The following is a 20309-nucleotide window of genomic DNA, read 5'->3' as shown; positions in this document are numbered from 1 at the left end:
ATCCCCTCTCACTACCCAACAGGACATCCCTCTACATAGTAGGATGACCATCGCTACTACTGACTATGCAACTATGTCAGCTGCTGTTCCAGACACTTCCTCGACCATGGGGAGGGCGGAAAATGAACTTTTGTTGGATCCTGTAACAACTTCGGAGAACACACCGCTACAGGATTTGGCTGTATTTTACACAAACACTTCCACGACTGGTAACGTCATCTATCATGAACCTCCACGAACAGTGGATGGGAATTCGATGAGTCCTGTGTTTGCGGAGACGTCCTCTGGCCATTTTGTGGACATTGATGATTTTTCTTCAGATTCATCCTCAACTGAGACTGACAAACTTTCCAGAGGTAGCAAGTTCTATCAATGGCTTAAAAATAACTATTTGATATATCCATGGAACTATCTCTGGTTCTGTTTGACAATTATTGCATTGTTTTTATGGATTGGTTTTGTGACTGTTTTCTTTTTACTAATTAATGGTCACTATATTGCTGATCGCTCCTCAGTGGAGCCTGTTGATGTGATTTTAACACCGCATCTTTCATCACATAAGGTCCGACGTGATTTGTCCCCTGTCAATATTACAGCTATTCCAATTTCTGATGGGATTGTTTGGGACAAAGTTCTGTTCGATATATACGGGCCTACAGAGATAATTCAAATACCATACGTGTTCAAAAATTCTATGTCTGATGTTATTACACCTAATGTTGTCTCTGATGATTGGGATGTCCAAACAGTGGATTCCATGCTAACTGAAATGAAGGACTACTCCGCTTTTGGAAGTGATGATGTATATGATTTTACAATGAATTATGGTGAAATGTTCTGCTATAATAATTGGGGACATCACTACCTGCACCGTGCAACTAGATATAGGCATCTTTTTAACTACACACAATGGGAACATTGTTCAACACCATGGGTGGGGAGTCCAAAGTATTACAGTGACAAATTCACATACTTTTCTGGGCATGATACAACGAAAGCTGAATCTTATTATTTAAAATTACCTAAGACACACATTAGAAAACTGTTGCTAACAGATACAAAACTGATTTATTCAGATCCTTTTGTTTCCCGACTTTCGATTGGGGGTTATGAATATTGGAAGAACACTATCGATTTGAAGAGTGTATGGGGGACGCAAGATTGGCAGATACAGGGTAGGGAGGCTTTGTTTCGAGCTTGCTTAATTCCTGTGCAAATTATTTTTTTAAATGACACTGTTGAGCAGACATCATGTCTGGGATTAGCTAAAATAAAGGATCTAAACATGCCCAGTATCCCTACACCGACTAAATTTAAAGATTGGCAACACTTTCTAAATGTTTCTGAGGAAAGGCTAGATGCATTGGTTAAGGCTGGTGACTATAATTCTTCACTTTCCAGTCCCGGGGGATGGTTGGTATGGCCCACCAATACTGATGAGTGTCAAAGGCGTTTTTTGAACTCTTCAGGGTTTTTTTCCATTCATAGACCGGACCCTCGCTTTTTGTCAGGTCAGCATGCTGGTATAATTACAACATACAGTGTGGGCAAGCTGTGCCAACAATGGGTACAAACGAACACCTTAACAGCGGTGAAACAACACCTGAATACTCTTTCTGACAGTATAGACCTACAAGATTTCCTATTAGGTCCTAGAAAACAACGCTCGAAAAGTTTTTTATATGCCATGTATAATGAAATTTGAAAACTTTCTCAAATTGAGGCTGCTGCACGTTTACGGCAACTTGATAAAGAGAATTTGGAAAACACATTGGCTGTTGTCAACAATGGCATGAACACGCTATCCAACAGGATTTATTCCCTGTCGAATATAGTGTCATCTGCTATTGATATCACTCAGACTGATTTGTCTCGGTTATATCATGGGCAAACACAGCTGCGTTCCATCATGCAGCTGAGTTGGGCATTACAGACGCTGAAAAGTGGCCACATTCCATGGAAATACCTTAATGGGAGTGAACTATTCGCTGCTTTTAATTTTTCCAGGGAACAAGTGACAATGGCTAAAAGAGAGGCTCGTTTCACCTTGCTTCAAGTAGAAAAATTAGATAAATTGCCCTTCACGGTAGCAGAGAGTCCTTCAACTATCTGGCTCTTACACAGCATTATTAATTTACCGTTTTCAACGTTTCGTTTCTCAAGCTGCCTGAAACATCTTGCAGTGGGACGATATGAACGGCTAGGAGATAGCTTTATTAAGGAAGAGTGGGAGTTGCCCTTTGAGTATCGATGTCTGAACGGCGAACAAGAGGTCTTTCTTAGCGGAAGTGAATGTGAGACTACTGTTCGTCATTCCATGATATGCAAACAGGTGTCTCTTCACGGTCTTTGCAATGCAGGGGTCGCAAATTTGGCCTGTTTTCTGAAGGGTACTCCCGTCCCCTTGATTCGTTCAGTGTTTCATGTTCTTTCTAATGGGAGTTATGTTCTTCTGAGCGATGACAGCTGTTGCGGCTTGCGACCTGGAATTGCCTACGCAATCTCAGTCACGAAGGTCGTTACGTGTTGTGGCCATGTTTTGTTTCCCCCCACACGAGAGATACAAGTATCTGAAATGTGGCCCCACATTGATACTATTAATGTGAACTATGACAAGTTGAGTAGACTGAAGGCGCTATTGTTTCAAAAACAGGTCGCCTTGACATCCGCAAAAGAGACGTATGCTCTCCAGGTTGCGAGATTATCAGCCGAGATACAATCCCTTTTAAATACCGATTTCCCCATACACTTTGGAGAGTTGGTATCGAGAATATTCAATGCTTCAAGCACCACTGGGATTGTTCGTTTCTTTAAGGCTGTGGGGTCTGGTTTCGTGTCCATCTTCCAGACTGTCTTCGGAGTCATCCCATCAGCCATCCATTCTCTCTTTTCCAGTGTGTTTGGTGGCTTTCCAATGATTTTGGCTTTAATTGGCGGATTACTACTGCTATTTTTTCTGATTCGCGGTGGTTGTTTTTTTCCAGCGACACAGAGCAATGGAGCCGCTCCCGTCCCGCTGCCGTGAACACATGGTTCGGATCTTCTTTACACCTTTGCTGGTGGAACTAGAGTTTGACTGGTCATTGTCATTCCGGCCTCTACTCTGGTGTGTACAACCGGTGTTCCGCTGCATAGGGTGTCTCTTTGAACATCTGCCTATGGTCTGTCTTGCTGTTGCACCAACATCTCCTGTGGAGCACGAACTGCTGATGTCCCCGATGAGGGTTCATACACGGTCATGCCCCTTGAGACTGAGGTTGCTCCGCGAGGCCACCTATGAGCCTTCTGTTATACAAACTAACATGGATGAGGACGCTGCAGCGAGTGTCGATACACCGATGAATATGGCTCATTTCTGCTCTGTGGATCCGTTTGTCCGCCCAGCTCTCAATTTCACTTCAAACGATGTTGACTTATTTTTAAGATCCTTGAATGGTGACTTCGATGACATTCTTCACGATCCTGCATATAGCACATAATTTGGTGAATTCGCTTGCCAGTTCCCGGTTCTAAAAAATTTCAATTTAACTGAAAGTTTGCGATACTTGTCATGGTTGATATTAACATCTCTGAATGTTTACCAAAAAAAAAAAAAAAACGTATTTTAACACACAGCATTTATTTTTGTCATTACGTACATTTTTTTAGCTTGAGTTTTCATTTTTGTTTTTTGGCTTTTTGGTTCAGTAGCAGCTTTTGTAGCGCTTGGGTTTCCTTACCTTCATCATACCTGTTACAGCAATGGGGAGGGTGTAGTGAATCCTAGCTTGTTTTAGCGGGATAACAGGAGTTAGCTTAGCCGTAGGCTTGTAAACTCGTGCCCCCGTCACCCAGTGACTTTTAACCTACTTAGCTTGCTCTGTCATAGTCCATTTAATTATTTATTTCCTTTAAAATGGCGGCCTTGTTTATAGTTAGGCCACTTGTTATGGGTTCTATTATCAGTGTCATTGCGCCAAGGCGTCAAGATCAAGCACGAAAGACAAACATACAGTAGGCATTCACACTTAGGGATTTTCCCTCTCTATACTTTCGAGGGATTGTTGATATTAATTGCCGTCCCAAGCATGCCTGTTATCTATTGTTATGAATAACACTTATGTCAGGGGACCTTGTAGATCTGTATAAATACAACTCACTTTTAGACAGATAATCAGAGGGATTCCGACCAGAGGGCATCGCCACCATCGCTGATACCGATGCTGCAGTCATCTTGACACTGATCCAGTCTTCATGTCCCTGCGGAGTCTGAGATAGAGACCTCATTCCAAGGTAACGAGGGTTGGGGGCTCCTCTCATGGACACGGTTTTGGCAGATTAGGTTTAACGAACCCAGCTCTTCCTTTTTAGGTAGGAGGTTAGACCTACTCTCCTTAGGGTATTAGGGCTTATTCCATCTTTTACATATACATATATTTCTTTCATATATTGCATAATGGTGGGGGTCTTTATAACAATGACTCTCCTCTTTACAATACTGTTGCTTGGTATATTCATTATCCTAATCATTGCAGTTCATGCAACTTATCACAAATTGCAGTTATGTTGAATAAAAACTATTATAACTTTACTGCATCTGTGTTATTGCCTTTGTTTGTATGAGACATTATAAATCTGTGAGAATAGGGTAATTTCCGTTTAACCACAACAACCCTGAGATATTGTATTTTGAGTCCATGCGGAAGCGACTGCTACAAATCACCTTTTACTATTGTGTTTTTGGTGAGGTACTGCTAGTAAGCCGGTAAGGTTTGGACAACAGTTACAAATAGTTGTAGGAAGAGACTTAGGGGGTTATTCTAACTTTGGAGGAGGTGTTAATCCGTCCCAAAAGTGACGGAAAAGTGACGGATTTACCACCAGCCGTATTACGAGTCCATTATATCCTATGGAACTCGTAATACGGCTGGTGGTATATCCGTCACTTTACCGTCACTTTTGGGACGGATTAACACTCCTCCAAAGTTAGAATAACCCCCTTAGTCACCTACAAACGAAAGTACTGTCATCCTGAGACCAGCAGTCTTGCTCAGAGCAAGAGTCCAAACTACGACAGTTATAGTTTTTACAGATAACTTTAACTGGTGCATTTTAATGTTTTTATTTCAGATTAAACTGTTAAATTGGCACTGAAATTGCTTGTGTGTGTGGACCTTTGTTAATCAAGAGCAATCAAAGTCAATGAAGACCATTAACTGTTGGGTCACTTGATTGTCAATGAGGGAACAAAATGCAGTTTCCAAAGAGATTGGTTAAGTATTGGTTAGAGTATGTGGCAAATCCATTGGAGGTTCTGTGGTCAAAGTTTGTCAGTAGTACAGTGGCCACATTGATCAGCTAATGAGTTCATAAGGAAACCTAGTGTTAGACCTCTCAGCTTTAGTGTGGTCATCCGCCAAACTATGGACCTCATTCCAACTTTGGCGGTAACTACCACCTACCGCCACGGCGATGGCCGCCAACATACGGTTGCTGTGGCTACCAGCCGCCCACCTGCATTATGACCCTTGACGGAATTCTGCCAGAAGGCTGGTGGAATACCGTTGACGGTCATGGCGGTGGACAGTGGTAAGGTGGGTGAGACCCCTATCAGTGCCAGGGAAGGAATTCCCTGGCACTGACAGTTCCTACTGCCATGGTTTTCGTGGCGTTACGCTTGCTAAAAAAACCATGGCAGCAGGCGGGGTCATAATCCAGAGGGGGGGATTGTGACGGCCGCCAGGCTGGAGACCGAAGTCTCCAGCCCAGCGGCCGTTACCACCCTGGCAGCCTGAGTGGTACATTGGTAGAAGGCTGGCGGAATACCGTCGACGGTCATGGCGGCGGACGGTGGTAAGGTGGGTGAGACCCCTATCAGTGCCAGGGAAGGAATTTCCTGGCACTGACAGTGCCTACCGCTGTGGTTTTTGTGGTGTTACGCTTGCTACGAAAACCATGGCAGCAGGCGGGCTCATAAACCCGAGGGTGGGATTGTGGCAGCTGCCAGGCTGGAGACCGAAGTCTCCAGCCCAGCGGCAGTTACCACCCTGGCAGCCGGAGTGGTACTGTCATAATTTGGAAAAAGGTACCGCCAGCCTGTTGGCAATACCTTTCCCCAAATTACCGCCGACCGGCAGGGTCGTAATGAGGGCCTATGTGCCTTACCCCTCCATATTTTTCTGATTTTGTTTTTGTTGGCCTTGGACTTCATCACCTTACCACTGCTAAACAGTGCTAAAGTGTGTGTGCTCACTCCTTAAGCCTTGGTAACACTGGCTTATCCCCATTTGGCCTTTGTCAGCTATTTATAATTCCCCAGTAAAGTTGTAGTACAAGTACACAGGGCCTTTAAATTAAATTCTACTAGTGGGCTTAAAGCACTGATTGTGTCACCCTCTCAAGTAACCTTATAAACCTGTCACAGGCCTGCCATTGGAGCGTGTCAGTGCAGTTTAAACTGTCATTTCGTCATGGCAAAAGAAACCTTTTTCCATACCCAAACCTTCCTTTTTAAGTCGAGCATAGCAGCGCACAAGAACTGCTTTTCGACCTGCTGTAATCTATTTGTGGGGTTTAACCACACCCATCTCATGCCCATCACTTTCTTTCGTTCTTGGGCTTGCCTTGCAAAAATCCCTTGAAGTCATTGGGAAATGCTTTACTTTCTCTTGCCTTAAGGCTGTTTTGTTACGCTTTGCAGACTTACCCTGCTACATGCACAATTGCATGATTGCCAATATAATTTAGTGTGAGCTAACTTCTTTTTTCTTTTGTCTCTCCACTTCACACTCTATGTCTCTTTGAAATATCATACAGCATGAACTTGATCAGTGGGAACTGTGGGAACTGGAGGAACCAGCCTTCTCACAGTGAAAAACAGACCCACAGCATATAATATATTGTTCAAATTAAAGTTTTGTTACATTCAAGAGAGCAGGCAGTGTCATCTTAAAGATCTGCTTAAAAGGCTATACACCTTCAGTGTCAGCCCAAGGATCCTGAATAAATAATGCAACAACCTGGGGATATGTGGTTCTTATGCAGCGGAATAAACTCTTGTTGGTGGCTTCCAGTCATGGTTTCCAGTCGGAATATTTGACACAAGTCTTCCTTGTTTAAATCTGACAGGACAGCGACTCCTGGTGACGGCAACATGACAGTGTTACACATATGTTCCTTTAACACATTTTAATCTTTAATTTTGTCTCCTTCTGGGATGATTCCTACTACGTTTACTCATGTTAACTGTTTCACATGATCTGAAATAATATTTGAAACAGTCACATGCCTCAGTCATATATCAACATAAGATGATCAGAGAGAAAGGTATGTTGTTAGTTTTGCCCCATTCATAAGGTTTTCAGAGGGATACCACGCCCCCTGGCTCTTTTTCTTTACGCAATGGTCACAGCTGTATGAGAGCACTCTTCGTTTGTGTGTAGTGGACAAAACACCGACTCTTGATGTTTTAACTGTCATGCAAGCTTACATATTATATATAATATGCTAAAGAGTGCCTCACTATAAACTATCATCCTATCGGCAGTTTATGCAATCTGTACTCTGGTATTTTCAGCGCTACAAAACAAACTAAAAACTGCTGGTATAGGCGCTATGTTGTGTGTCAGACCTGAAATGCCTGTCTTAATGGCTTTCATAATATACTTTTCTTTTGTTGCTTACAAATACTGTGTGCCTCGCAGAGTGTTCTCCACTCTGTTGGAAGTGGCGCTGACTTTCTGTTCCCAGCATGCCTAATGACAAGTCTTTCAGTACTTGTTTTCCTAAATTGATTGAAAGCTTAGGTCTGTTGTCATCTCTTGGAAAGCTGGCACCCGCTTGCAACTAAGGACCAAATTGTGAAGCAGGATTGACCAATTTGTGTGGCACGAAAAGTCCAATTAGGCATTTACAACGCCAATAGCTCTAACTCTTACAAATGCAAGACCTACTACATTGCGAATGTTTGTTAATGCATATGCCACCTCAAGGGTAAGCCCCCAAACAGTCCACAGGGAAGAGTGATATGTATTTAAAAAGTAGGACATGTACAAGTTTTACATGTCGTAGTAGTGAAAAAAACCTTACATTAATTTTTCACTATTGCAATGCCTACCTCTCCCATAGGATATTATATTTGTAATCAGTATTACATATAATAATCCTAATCTTATGGTAAAGTCGATTTTGAATTACAACTTTGGAAATTACACTTTTAGAAAGTTGCCATTTTCCTTAGTCACTTAGGGGGTCATTCTGACCCTGGCGGCCGGTGACCACCAGGGTCACCGACCACGGGAGCACCGTCAACAGGCTGGCGGTGCCCCGTCGAGCATTCTGACCGCGGCGGTTCAGCCGCGGTCAGAAACGGAAAGTCGGCGGTCTCCCGCCGACTTTCCGCTGCTCGGGAGAATCCTCCATGGCTGCGGAGCCGGCGTCCTCGTGGGAAGGTAGATTTGCCCTGGGCTGGCGGGCGGCCTTTTGGCGGCCACCCGCCAGCCCAGGGCAAATCTCAAAATACCCTCCGCGGTCTTGCGACCGCGGAGCGGTATTTTGTCGGGGGTAGACTGGCGGGCGGCCTCCGCCGCCCGCCAGTCTCGGAATCACCCCCTTAGTGCTTGCAGCCTGTCTCTGGGTTGCATGACTCAGCGGTTCCCTCTCTAATCGTCTAAAAAAATCTCCTTTCATCTAATCAACAGACAACCTAGAGCAAACAAGCACTTCCTAGGAGGAACTACAGACCTCATCACTCTGCCTTCATCTAACAGATACACGCCAAATACACCCCAAATTCCTTGTAGGGAACTTCAACATGAAAAACATGAAGGAAACCTTCTACATATGTCTCAATAAATAAAACAATTTATCAGCAGCCCAACCCACTCCAAAAACAACACACTGGACCTCATCCTATCAATTTCTCCTAATCTCCACTGCCAGACACGTAGGTGTCTGGACCAACCACTTTGCAATCCTCTTCACCATTAGATATACATTACCTCAGCATCAAGAAGAACTAAAAAGAGGAAAAATAACCTTCTGCACCATCAAAGACTTCCACTTGGATAAAAAAATCCAAGAAGAAGAAAGAACTTGCCAGAACACCAAGGGGGTCATTCTGAGCCTGGCGGTCCATGACCGCCATGGCGGAGAGCGGCGGAAGCACCGCCAACAGCTGGCGGTGCTTCCTGGGCTATTCTACCGCCGCGGTCAGAAAAGGGGAACCAGAGGTTTCCCGCCGGTTTTCCCCTGGCCCAGAGAATCCGCCATGGCGGCGCTGCTTGCAGCACCGCCATGGGGATTCCGACCCCCTTCCCGCCAGCCTGTTTCTGGCGGTGTCCACCGCCAGAACCAGGATGGCGGGAACGGGTGCCGTGGGGCCCCTGCACTGCCCATGCCACTGGCATGGGGAGTGCAGGGGCCCCCTAACAGGGCCCCACAAAGATTTTCACTGTCTGCTTTGCAGACAGTGAAAATCGCGACGGGTGCCACTGCACCCGTCGCACCCCTGCAACTCCGCCGGCTCCATTCGGAGCCGGCTTCCTCGTTGCAGGGGCTTTCCCCGCTGGGCCGGCGGGCGGCCTTTTGGCGGTCGCCCGCCGGCCCAGCGGGAAAGTTGGAATGACCGCTGCAGTCTTTTGACCGCGGTGCGGTCATTCGGCGGTAACCGCATGGCGGGCGGCGACCGCCGCCCGCCACGGTCAGAATGACCGCCCAAGTCTTCAACAGATGTCAATTTTCTATTTATCACTTACAACCCCACTTTGAAAACTTATGTTAATTGCTATGTTGTAGTGAAAAGTTAATTGACCATGCTAAAGGTCTCAACTCTCTGGTAGACTCAAGAGCTCAGCAAAACAAATGTAATCTAGGAAAAAAGGAAAAGAATTGGAAAAGATCAAAACTATCGGTTGACCACATCCTGCTAAAAACACTCTGCTTAGTTGATGATCCTTCAACATGAAAGCTAAAGCCCACATACAAGACCACCATCAGTGAGGCAACCTACGGAAACAAAACTCTTTTCAATGCTGTTAAACACTGCACTAATCTTATCCCAGAACCTACAGGCCCTATCTCATTTGGTCGATGCAACATTATTAACTTCTTCTTCACCTGGATCGACAAATTCAGATCCAGCATTATTACCCCTTCCATTGCTCCTTCATTTCCAGCCACCTTATTTGACTCATCACCAAATTGATCTCATTCAATTCAAACTAGCACATGGATCTCCCCATCCTGAACTCTCTCAAAGCCACCTCCTATGAAGGCAATACTCTTCCTTCTTCCATCATCAAATCGCTCCTGGAGAAGCCCTGTCTTCACATTGTAAATGTCTCTTTAAGCCAAAGAACTTTACCAGGTGAATTAAGACAAGTCATATCCTTTACCTGCCAAAGAATCAGTTTCTGGACTGAGCCTACTTCATCAGCTCCCACCCTATTGCCCACCGTTCATTCATAGGGAAAACCAATAAATCTTGGAGAAAACAGTTACCGCTGAGCTCCAGAAGCAGGATGTATGTTGGAACCACACATGCATTACCATGCATGCCTTTACAATGCGGGCACTACAAAGCATGCGTCATCACCACGTGTGCATTTACAACAATTTTTTTATCTCACGTATGCCTTTACCATGCATGATTTTACCATGAAAATTTAGTTGTGAAGGCATGGCTGATAAAGGCATATGCATGGTAAAAACTGAAGCGGTAAGTATAATTCATATTTTAATATATATATATATATACACATATATATATATATATATATATATATATGTACATATATACATATATATAAATATATATGTACATATATATATATATATATAGAGAGAGAGAGAAAATAACCCATACCCTCCCTAAACCCTAAAAATGCCACCTTCCCAAGAACCCATACCCACCCTAAAACCTAAAAACAGCTTACCATCCAAAAACCCATACCCACCCTAAAATCCAATAATGCCCTTACCACCCAAAACCCCACATCCACCCTAAAACCCAATCATTCCCTTGCCACCCAAAACACATACCCACCCTAAAACCAAAAAAAAAAAACTTACAACCCAAAAACTCAGACGCAACCTAAAAACGCCCTTCCACCCAAAACCCCATGCCCACCCTAAAACCTAAAAGTGCCCTTACCATCCAAAAACCCATACCAGCACTAAAACTTAAAAATGCCCTTACCACCCAAAAACCCATACCCACTCTAAAACCTAAAAATGCCCTTACCACCCAAATATCCATACCAACCCTAAACCCAAAAACCCTTTACCACCCAAAAACCCATAACCATCCTAAAACTCAAAAGTGCCCTTACCAGCCAAAAACCCATACCAACACTAAAACGTAAAAATGCCCTTACCACCCAAAAACCCATACCCACCCTAAAACCTAAAAATGCCCTTACCACCCAAAAAAACATACCCACCCAAAAACCTAAAAATTCCCTTGCCACCCAAAACCCCATACACACCCAAAAACCTAAAAATGCCCTTATCACCCTAAAATCCATACTCACACTAAAAGCTAAAAATGCCCTTACCACCCAAAAACCCATACCTACCCTAGAACCTAAAAATGTCCTTACCACCCAAAAAACCCATGCCCACCCAAAAACCTAAAAACCCTTACCACCTCAAAGTACATACCAACCCTAAAGCCTGAAAGTGCCTTTCCCACCCCAGTATCCACCCTGAACCCTAAAGAACCCTACACACATATATATTTATATAGAAAACACTTAAAACACTTAGGTGGTCATTACAACCTCTGCGGTTTTTTAACAAGACCGCCGAGGGACCGCCGTGCGGAAGACAGCCAGTAGTGGCGGTTCGCCTCTCGGCCTATTATGACCGTTGGCAGCTCTCTGTCCTTTTACAGACGGAGAGCCGCCAACAGCCATACTGGCGAGCGGCAGGGAAGGGGAGGTTGCTCCACCGCCACGCCAACAGAACCCCGCCCAGCGAATCACATCATGTGATTCGGCGTGGCGGTGTTCTGTTGGCGGTGTGGTGTCGGCGGAGCAGCCCCCACGGCTCCCGTCCCCTCCCGGAGGATCGTCAGACCAGGTAAGTCGATCGTCCGTGAGGGGAGGGGGGTGGTGGGTGTTGTGTGTTGTGTGCGTGCATGGGGGTGTGCGTGTGTGTATGTAGAGGGGGTGTGTGAGTGCGTGTATGCTTGCGGGGTGTTGTGTGTTTGGGAATGAGTGCGTGTATGTCTGTAGGTATGTCTGTATGGATGTGTGCGTGTATGTTTGAATGTGGGTGTGCGTGTCTGACTGTGTGTGTGGATGTTTGCAGGTATGTCGGTGTGTGTGTGTGTATGTGTGTTGGTGGTGCCTGCATGCGTGTTGTGTGTGTATGTGTGATGTTATGTTGGGGGTCGGGGTGGGGAGGGGGGTCCTGCCACCTTTTGGGAGTGGCAGGGGTGGTGGGGGGGTAGGTGAGGGAGTCGGGTGGGAGTGGGGGGTGGGGGAGACCCCTATCAGTGCCAGGGAAGGAATTCCCTGGCACTGATAGTGCTTACCGCCATGGATTTCATGGCGGTTTCAAACCCCATGAAATCCATGGCGGTCAGCCGGGTCCAAATACCGCCGGCGGTATAGTGACGGCCGCCAGGCTGGAGACCCTGGTCTCCAGCCCGGCGGTCGTCTCCGCCCTGGCGGGCGAAACGGAGAACCAGCGGATGACCATGGCGGTAACCGCCATGGTCATAATACAAAAAAAAAGACCGCCAGCCTGTTGGCAGTCTTACCGCCGCTTTTCCGCCTTCCGCCAGGGTCATAATTACCCACTTAATACTTACCTGTACTTACCTGTTAAATCTTTACCACGCAAACATCTTTCATGCCTTTCCAAAATTAAAAGAATAATACTTATCTTTAAAACCTTTACCAGACATATGCCTTTAGAATGAAATTCGTTGTAAGTGCATGAGTGGTAAAGGTATATTTCTGGTAAAGCCATGCATGGTAAAGGCATGCGTGGTAAAGGTATATGCATGGTAATGGTCCGTTGTAGTGGTCATGCGTGGTAATGACCACGTTGTAATGGCCATTCATTCATAGGGAAAATCAATACATCATGGAGAAAACAGTTGCCTCTTACCTCCAGGAGCACATCAACAAGTTTCAAACCCTGCCTATGGTCCCGTTTTGCCTCTCTGCAGCATTTTACACAGCCCATTTAGTTCTGAAAAGCACTTTGAAAACATACACAGGATTTAAGGCACTATCTTGAAATGTCTCAGTCCTGACTCACCAACCAGTTTTAGCTCATGAAATAGGTTCTACAAGATTATGTACAATTTCAGTCTCTGAGCGAGAACCTCAGGTCTCCATCCTCACTCCCATCATCTTTATCCTATACATTTAACTCCCTTAGTAACAATTCTTGCAGACAACAGCATCAAAATTCATCAATATGCAGAAGATGCAAAATATACTTTAAAATAATGTTCACCCAGCTACATACACCACCAAAGGCTCAACTCCTCCTTTTTGACAACAAGAACAACAAAGAAACCCAGACTCAAGCCTGGTTCTCAAACTTAAACCTTCCAGGCTTCATCACCCAGCTGACAGACCATGCAAAATGTCTAGAACTCACCCACAACACAAGTGTATTTTTTAAGCAACACGTCACAAGAAAAACCAAGACAGCCTGATTCCAACACTTCCTCCTAAAGAAAGAGACACTGTTTTTCCCAAACTACCCTGCTCATTTGTCTCTTCAATACCTCTGTAGCACCCCTAAAAGGTGTCCAATAAGAAGAGGTAGGGTTCAATAAGGGTTTGGAATTATTAAAAAAACGTCAGCACTATGTTCGCTGATTCATGTATTCATACACAATTAAATAAAATCGCTGCGTTTGAAAGAAATCAGTAAAATAATTTAAAAAGACTTGGAATAAATGAATAGCTTACGGTCACACAGTTCTAAACACATCTAAATATAGAAATTTTGTCGGCCAACTTTTAACAGTCCATTGATATTTTTACCCACAAAGCAAATATTTTATAAAACTAATGTTCAGTATTGGAATAGGCAGGTTAAACAGGCCATTATAGCACTCCTGCAGGTCTGTATGTCCCGCCCTTTCAAAGCAGCATGCAGTAATTCTCTCGTGTCAGGCAGTAAAAATTACAAATACAGATCAAGAGAACTAGAATACCATCCACGCATGAGGTTGCTTAGAAAGGGGCGCCTTGTCTTGTAGTGTGGAAAGACTCCTCTTTCTCTTGTTGTACATCTTTGAAAAAAGTGGTAAAGTTGACTGACATATTCCAAAGATCTTTTATCTGGAGGGAGTGCAAGGAGTTTTCTAAACAGGATCTTGCGGAGAATTGTCCTGTGACTTATTCTATTTCTACCTATAACAGCGTGTTGATGGAAAATAATATTTTGCTTTTGAGTTCATAACAGCATTTATGGAAGGCCCCCTTCATTGCTAGGGTTTGCTTTGTTATAACAAATTCTAACTATATTTTCGTCAGGCACGCATTTTTCAGATGGACATTTAGCAGTTTAAATAGAGAAACAAACACCAGAGCTGTCGAATTCGCCTGAGATCTTAACTGCCTTTTGTGGGCAATTAATGTCTCACTCCAGCCATTAACCCTTCCAGGCATTTGTACTTATTCAGTTTCCCAAATTGTTTGAAAATACAATTTTTGTTTTTTCTTTATTTTATTGTCAATCACCATGAGTTTTTTTGTTAAACGTAACTCCAATCTATTCTTGATCGAGTGTCTTGCAAAGACATCCAGAGGTCTTTGAAATCCAATTTTAGTAAAACTAGTCAAGATCACATCATCTGCATACATCATATTCGATGAAGGGTGGCCACCCAGCCTAGATGGATGTGAGTTAACAGCCTGTAGCTCAGAAATTAGGTTGGTTAGATAACCATTGAACAATTGAAGCACAAATATGCAACCTTGCCTCTAGTTGGATGGTGTATAATTTTTCCTTGAAATATGGGAACAGTCCTCACCCTTAAAATCATTTCAAGACCAGAGGCTACCATTATGCATCAACTCTTTTAATTGCTACTCCTGCAGAACTGGAATCTTAGTGACCCATAAATAGCGCAGTAATAGAATACTCTTCCTCTTTTATAAGCCGCTGTACCTCAGATAAGTACCTTTACTATATCTTGTGTTGCATGGTGGAATTTTATAAGCTTTTAATTATGGAACTAGCGTGAGTGACAGGGATTGTTTGGTAACACTGATTTAGATTCTGGCAGATGGGTTACTCCATGCAATGGATATCCCATCCGCTGTGATACGATCTGCATAGGCTATTATGGGATCCTAATACAGCAGACTGGATATCCGCCATGTTTGTGGTGGAGTAACCCCCTCCACCAAACTTGAAATCAGGCCCTACGTCTGTTTTAACCTACCTTGTTTTTAATCTTATATCACTAACTAATGAAAGTGACTGTATCAGGAGGTAGTGTTGTTAACTAAATGTGTTTAGAAAATAATACGCCTTTCTATGTACTATTTAAAATTGGGTGGCATCATAAAGTCACATCGGGTGTCCCTCACACCTAATTATAGATAATCATGAGGGCGCACAGTGTAGCACATCTCGTAGTCACAGGGAGGTGAGTTCGATGTAGATAGGCGTCATTAGATGCGGCATCCTTATGAGCTTGTACAGGTACATTGTGTATCAACAGTGTTTTCCAGTCCATTTTGCCATGGGCAGTTTTTATATTGTTAACTGGTGACGCAAGGTAGCGCTGGTAAAGCGTTAAACTGTTTATTAGCAATGGTCACCCCGTGATTGTAGAGCAGAGGACATGGAGGTTGGTGAAAGTATAAGGAGGATTTAAATTAAGTAGATATATAAATGGATTCCGAGGAAGGCAGCGAAAGGCAAGATTTAGGAGAAGGCAGGATGAATGAGGACAGCTTTAAAAAGCTAATTATGAAGGCAGTTAAGGCTTCAGTTAAGGAGGTAGTAGAATCAGTAATGGAGAGTAAAGGGAAAGAAATAGGATAAGGGGAGGAGTTTTGGATTATTTCAGACAAGTAGACCTCGAGCAGTGAAAAACAGGGACAAAAGAAGAGAAAAAACAAACATTTGGATACAAAAATAACTAAAAATAAGAAAGATGGATTAAACTCCACAAAAAAGATCGGTGTCCATAGCAGCATGCATAGCAAAGGTGTCCTCAGATGATTAATTTATGATTGTAGATGGAAATATTCTACAAGGAGAAGATGAAATGTATGATGAATACATTTTTTACATAAACCAAGGTGATGATTTTAAGGAAGAATTTCAAGATGACATTAGTACTACTTCTAAGGTAGTTATTAAAAATACTTTGAGTGAGATGTTTAGGCCCATGTTTAACAGAAAGTGGCGCAGCATGGTGCTGCACCAAAATTGGCAGCGACGCGTTGTGACACTTTAGAAACGCAGGGATGCTCCGTATTTGTTAGAATACGGCGCACCCCTGCATTTGCCCCCTGCTCTGGCTGCTAAATTGAGCTGCCTATTTCCAATGCAGGCATCCTTTCACCATTGTGCGAGGATGTCTGCTTTAAGGGGTTTGATTGCTTATGTGCAGGAAGGTGTCCCTTCCTGCACATAAACAATCACTAATGTCGATTTGGCACTTCAGTGCTGAAGCATCATTTTGAATGATTGTTTATGTGCTGGAAGGGACACCTTCCTGCACATAAACAATAATTTCTGCAATTTTGCTCTTTCTAAGCGTGCTGCAGAATGCAGCACACATAGAAAAAGCAAAAAAACGAGGAGGCATAAAAGTATTCCCCCTAGTTGTGCCACTCTAACGCAACCCCTGGGGTGGAGTTAGATTTTGGCGCTGCCTCAGGTTTACGAAAACACGTAAATCTGGGACAGCGTCAAAATGAAATTGGTGTTGCTGTGGTACGCCCACAGCAACACCCATTGAGGCCCCTTCCACGCAAAGTGCTGCATTTGAAGTGCCATATTTACAAGGTGGGGCTAAGCCACCTTGTAAATACAGTGCAGGGCATAGCGCCACCGGAGAGTCACGTAAAGTGACGCTCCGGTGGAGCCAGGGGCTCATAAATATGCCCCTTAGTCATTATGAAATTCGTCATGCAAGAAGTGCTGATTGATAGCCTATGGACCATGTGGGGAAATTTATAAAGGAATGGTAAGAAAGCCCCTAGAAAACCCTTAGAAAAAGAAGTGCATAATGTGCTTAGTGCAGAATGCTCAAGACCTACAAATCAGGATAAGGTTTGTAATACGGCAATTCTTGATCCAAACATGATTACATTTATTTTTAAGATGGGGAGAGAGACACTAGGAAGGGTCTTGGAAGATCATTAATCCAATGTCAAGATCGATTATTAGATGGTCTAGGCCCTCTAGCTAAAATAATGGATATGGCAGGCAAGGCACATTTGAATGAGGAACCAATGAATGTGGATTTTCTGAGAGGGTGGAGCCAGAGGGCCAAGGTCTTTTTAGGAAAAGCCTATGCAGGCCTTTGGGTTGAGCATACTAATGAGATTAAACCTAAAGTTAAGTCAAAAGGTAAATAAAGAAGCTAGTGAGGATCCAAAAGGGCTTCTTTTTGGTTAGGGATTTGTGAAGAGTCTAGACAAGTATGGGGCAACCTTCACAGCACTAGATAAGGCTCAGTATAACATGAGGAAGTCTTTCAGTGGTGTTTTTGTTAGGACCAGCAGATGTGGACCTTATGCTGACTGAAGACTGCTGAAGTCCTATTACAATTATGCCTTCACAGGAGTTGGAAGAGGCTTTTAAGGATCAGCTGGATTTTTCCCACCAAGAGGAAGGTCGGGAAGAAACAGGGTGTTTGTGGAAGAGGACAGCCATCTACAAAGTTCCAGGGTGAGTATTGGGCCTTTTGCAGTCAAATGGAAAGAAATAACACAAGTTGCTTGGTTATTAAACTCAGATCAGAGATTCGAAATTGAGTTTGTGGAAATCCTAGTTCAGGAAAAAGAAACATAAAATTGAGCAAAACACAAGATCAGAAACTGGTAGGGGATGAGGAAATATAAGGAATGTTAAAGAAGGGTGCTACTCACCTGGGAGAAGAGCAATGTAAAGGTTTTTTGAGCACTTATGTTGGTGGAGAAAAACGAAAAGTGATGGAGACCTGTGGTGAAATTAAGGATTCTGAATCAATTTTTAGACTACAGGCATTTCAAGATGGAGGGGCTCCATCTTTTACAGGACATGCTGTTGACGAAAGATTGGTTAGTAAAATTGGCTCTCAAGGATGCATATTTTATAATACCTATGGAGAAAAAAAGTCAAAGTTGTTACAATTTCGTTGGAGAGGTAAATTGTATACATTTTTATGCCTTCCCTTTATACTATCCTCGGCACAATGATGCTTTACTAAAGTGATGCAATCTGTGGTAGCACACCTGTGAGTAAGAGGATTTTATATGATTGTTTATTTGGGTGACATACTGATAATATTACAGGATGCAGAGGAGTTAGTGGCTCAAGTGTGATGGGAAAGGAATCTGTTGGAGAGTTTGGGATTTCTGATAATTGAAGAAAGGTCTATGATGCAACCGTCTCAGAAATTGGAGTTTCTGGGGTTTCAGAAGACTCAGTTGAGTGAAAGTTGATGTTACCAGACAAGAAAGGAAAGAGGATAAAGCAGGAAATATTACCTGTGTTGAGGAAGGAAACTATAACTTTGAGAGACTTGGCAGGAGTGATAGAATTGTTTTCATCGTCAATCCATTCAATTTTTCCAAGTCCATTACACTATCATTCTCTGCAGAGAGTGAAAGCAGATGTATTATGAAAGGGTTTATGGTCTGGCAACAAAGTTGTGTTGAGTCAGGAGGAGGCGAAGGAAGAGCTATGTTGGTGGCTACACAATCTGGAAGCTTGGAACAGTCGAGCAATTTTGGTTGTGTACCAGATTTTGTTCTAGAAACAGATGCCAGTTTGAATAGATGGGGAGGTCGGCTGGGAGAGCAAGAGACAGGAGGAGCTTGGTCAAACCTGGAAAGAAATCAATTCATAAATTGTCTGGAGGTGACAGCAGGATTGTTTGCATTGAAGAGCGTCAAAAGGATCTTACAGGGACAGACAATATTGAAGAGAATGGACAATGTGTCAGCAATGACTTACATACATCATTTAGGGGGGACCAAATCTATCAGACATAGCAAACCAGTTATGGTTTTTCTGCCTGGAACACCAAATAGGCTTGAGGGCAGAATATTTTTCAGGGGACATTAATTAAATTGTCAACTGGAATTCTAGGCACTTGATAGATTACAGTGATTGGAAGCGGAATTGAGACCGTTTCAAGTGAGTAGATTGGCTATGGGGGCCTTTGGAAGTGGATCTGTTTGCAAGCAAAAATTCCATTGTTGATACAGGCAGAAGGTTTGCTGAGAAATGGAGACAGGGAACAGCATCCTTTAGTTATGAGCAAGATATTGAACCTTCTTGTTTAGAAGTATCAGAAGATCTGGGGCTTACCAAAAGCTTTTGCAGGGAGCTGCTGAGTTGCTCGAGGAGCCCTGGGCCCCTTGTACAAGACAATGGTAAAAAGGTTATTTGGAACATTTGGTTACGTTGGTGCATGAACAATAATTTGGATCCTGTGGAGGCACCTGTGGTAGAGGTGGTTAATTTCTAGGTAGAACAGTTCGACAGAGGACTACGTTAATGTACACTGAATTGCTATAGATCAGCAATCTCAGCAGGTCATATACATGTTGATGGAAGGTCTATAGGAAGTAATATTCTGGTATGTAGATTTATTAGGAACATTGGACTTAGGGTATCACCTAAAGCAAAATATGAGATTTTATGGGATGTGAATTTAGTGTTGACTCCATTTCAAAATTGTCCAACAAATATATATTTGAATTTGAAAAAGGTAACACTTAATCTTGTGACTTTGTTATGCTTAGTGTCCTGTAGAAGAGTTTCAGATTTTAAGTGTTTGGAGGCAAGTAGTAGAACATTTGGTTCGGATGGTGTGTATATTGGAATATGAAAAATAAGAAAAACAATGTCTACTTCACCATTTCATCCAAATTTTGATAAATGCAAAAAATTGTGCGCTGTGAATTGTTTGAAAGAATACAAATGTAGAGTTCAAAAGAATTGGCGTGTTGGGGAGCTACAGTTATTGATTTCATATGTGAAGCCTTTTAAGGCAGTAAGTACAACAACTATTGCAAGGTGGATCAAAGATGTTATGGAATATGCAGGTGTAAATGTACAAAGGTTTAAAGCACATTCTTTAAGGGGAGCAATAGCATGTAAAGCATGTTGGTCTGGTGGAT

The sequence above is a fragment of the Pleurodeles waltl genome, chromosome 11, assembly GCF_031143425.1.
Source record: "Pleurodeles waltl isolate 20211129_DDA chromosome 11, aPleWal1.hap1.20221129, whole genome shotgun sequence".
Lineage (NCBI taxonomy): Eukaryota > Metazoa > Chordata > Amphibia > Caudata > Salamandridae > Pleurodeles > Pleurodeles waltl.
The sequence above is the reverse complement of the archived record's forward strand: the minus strand, read 5'-3'. Positions refer to the sequence as shown.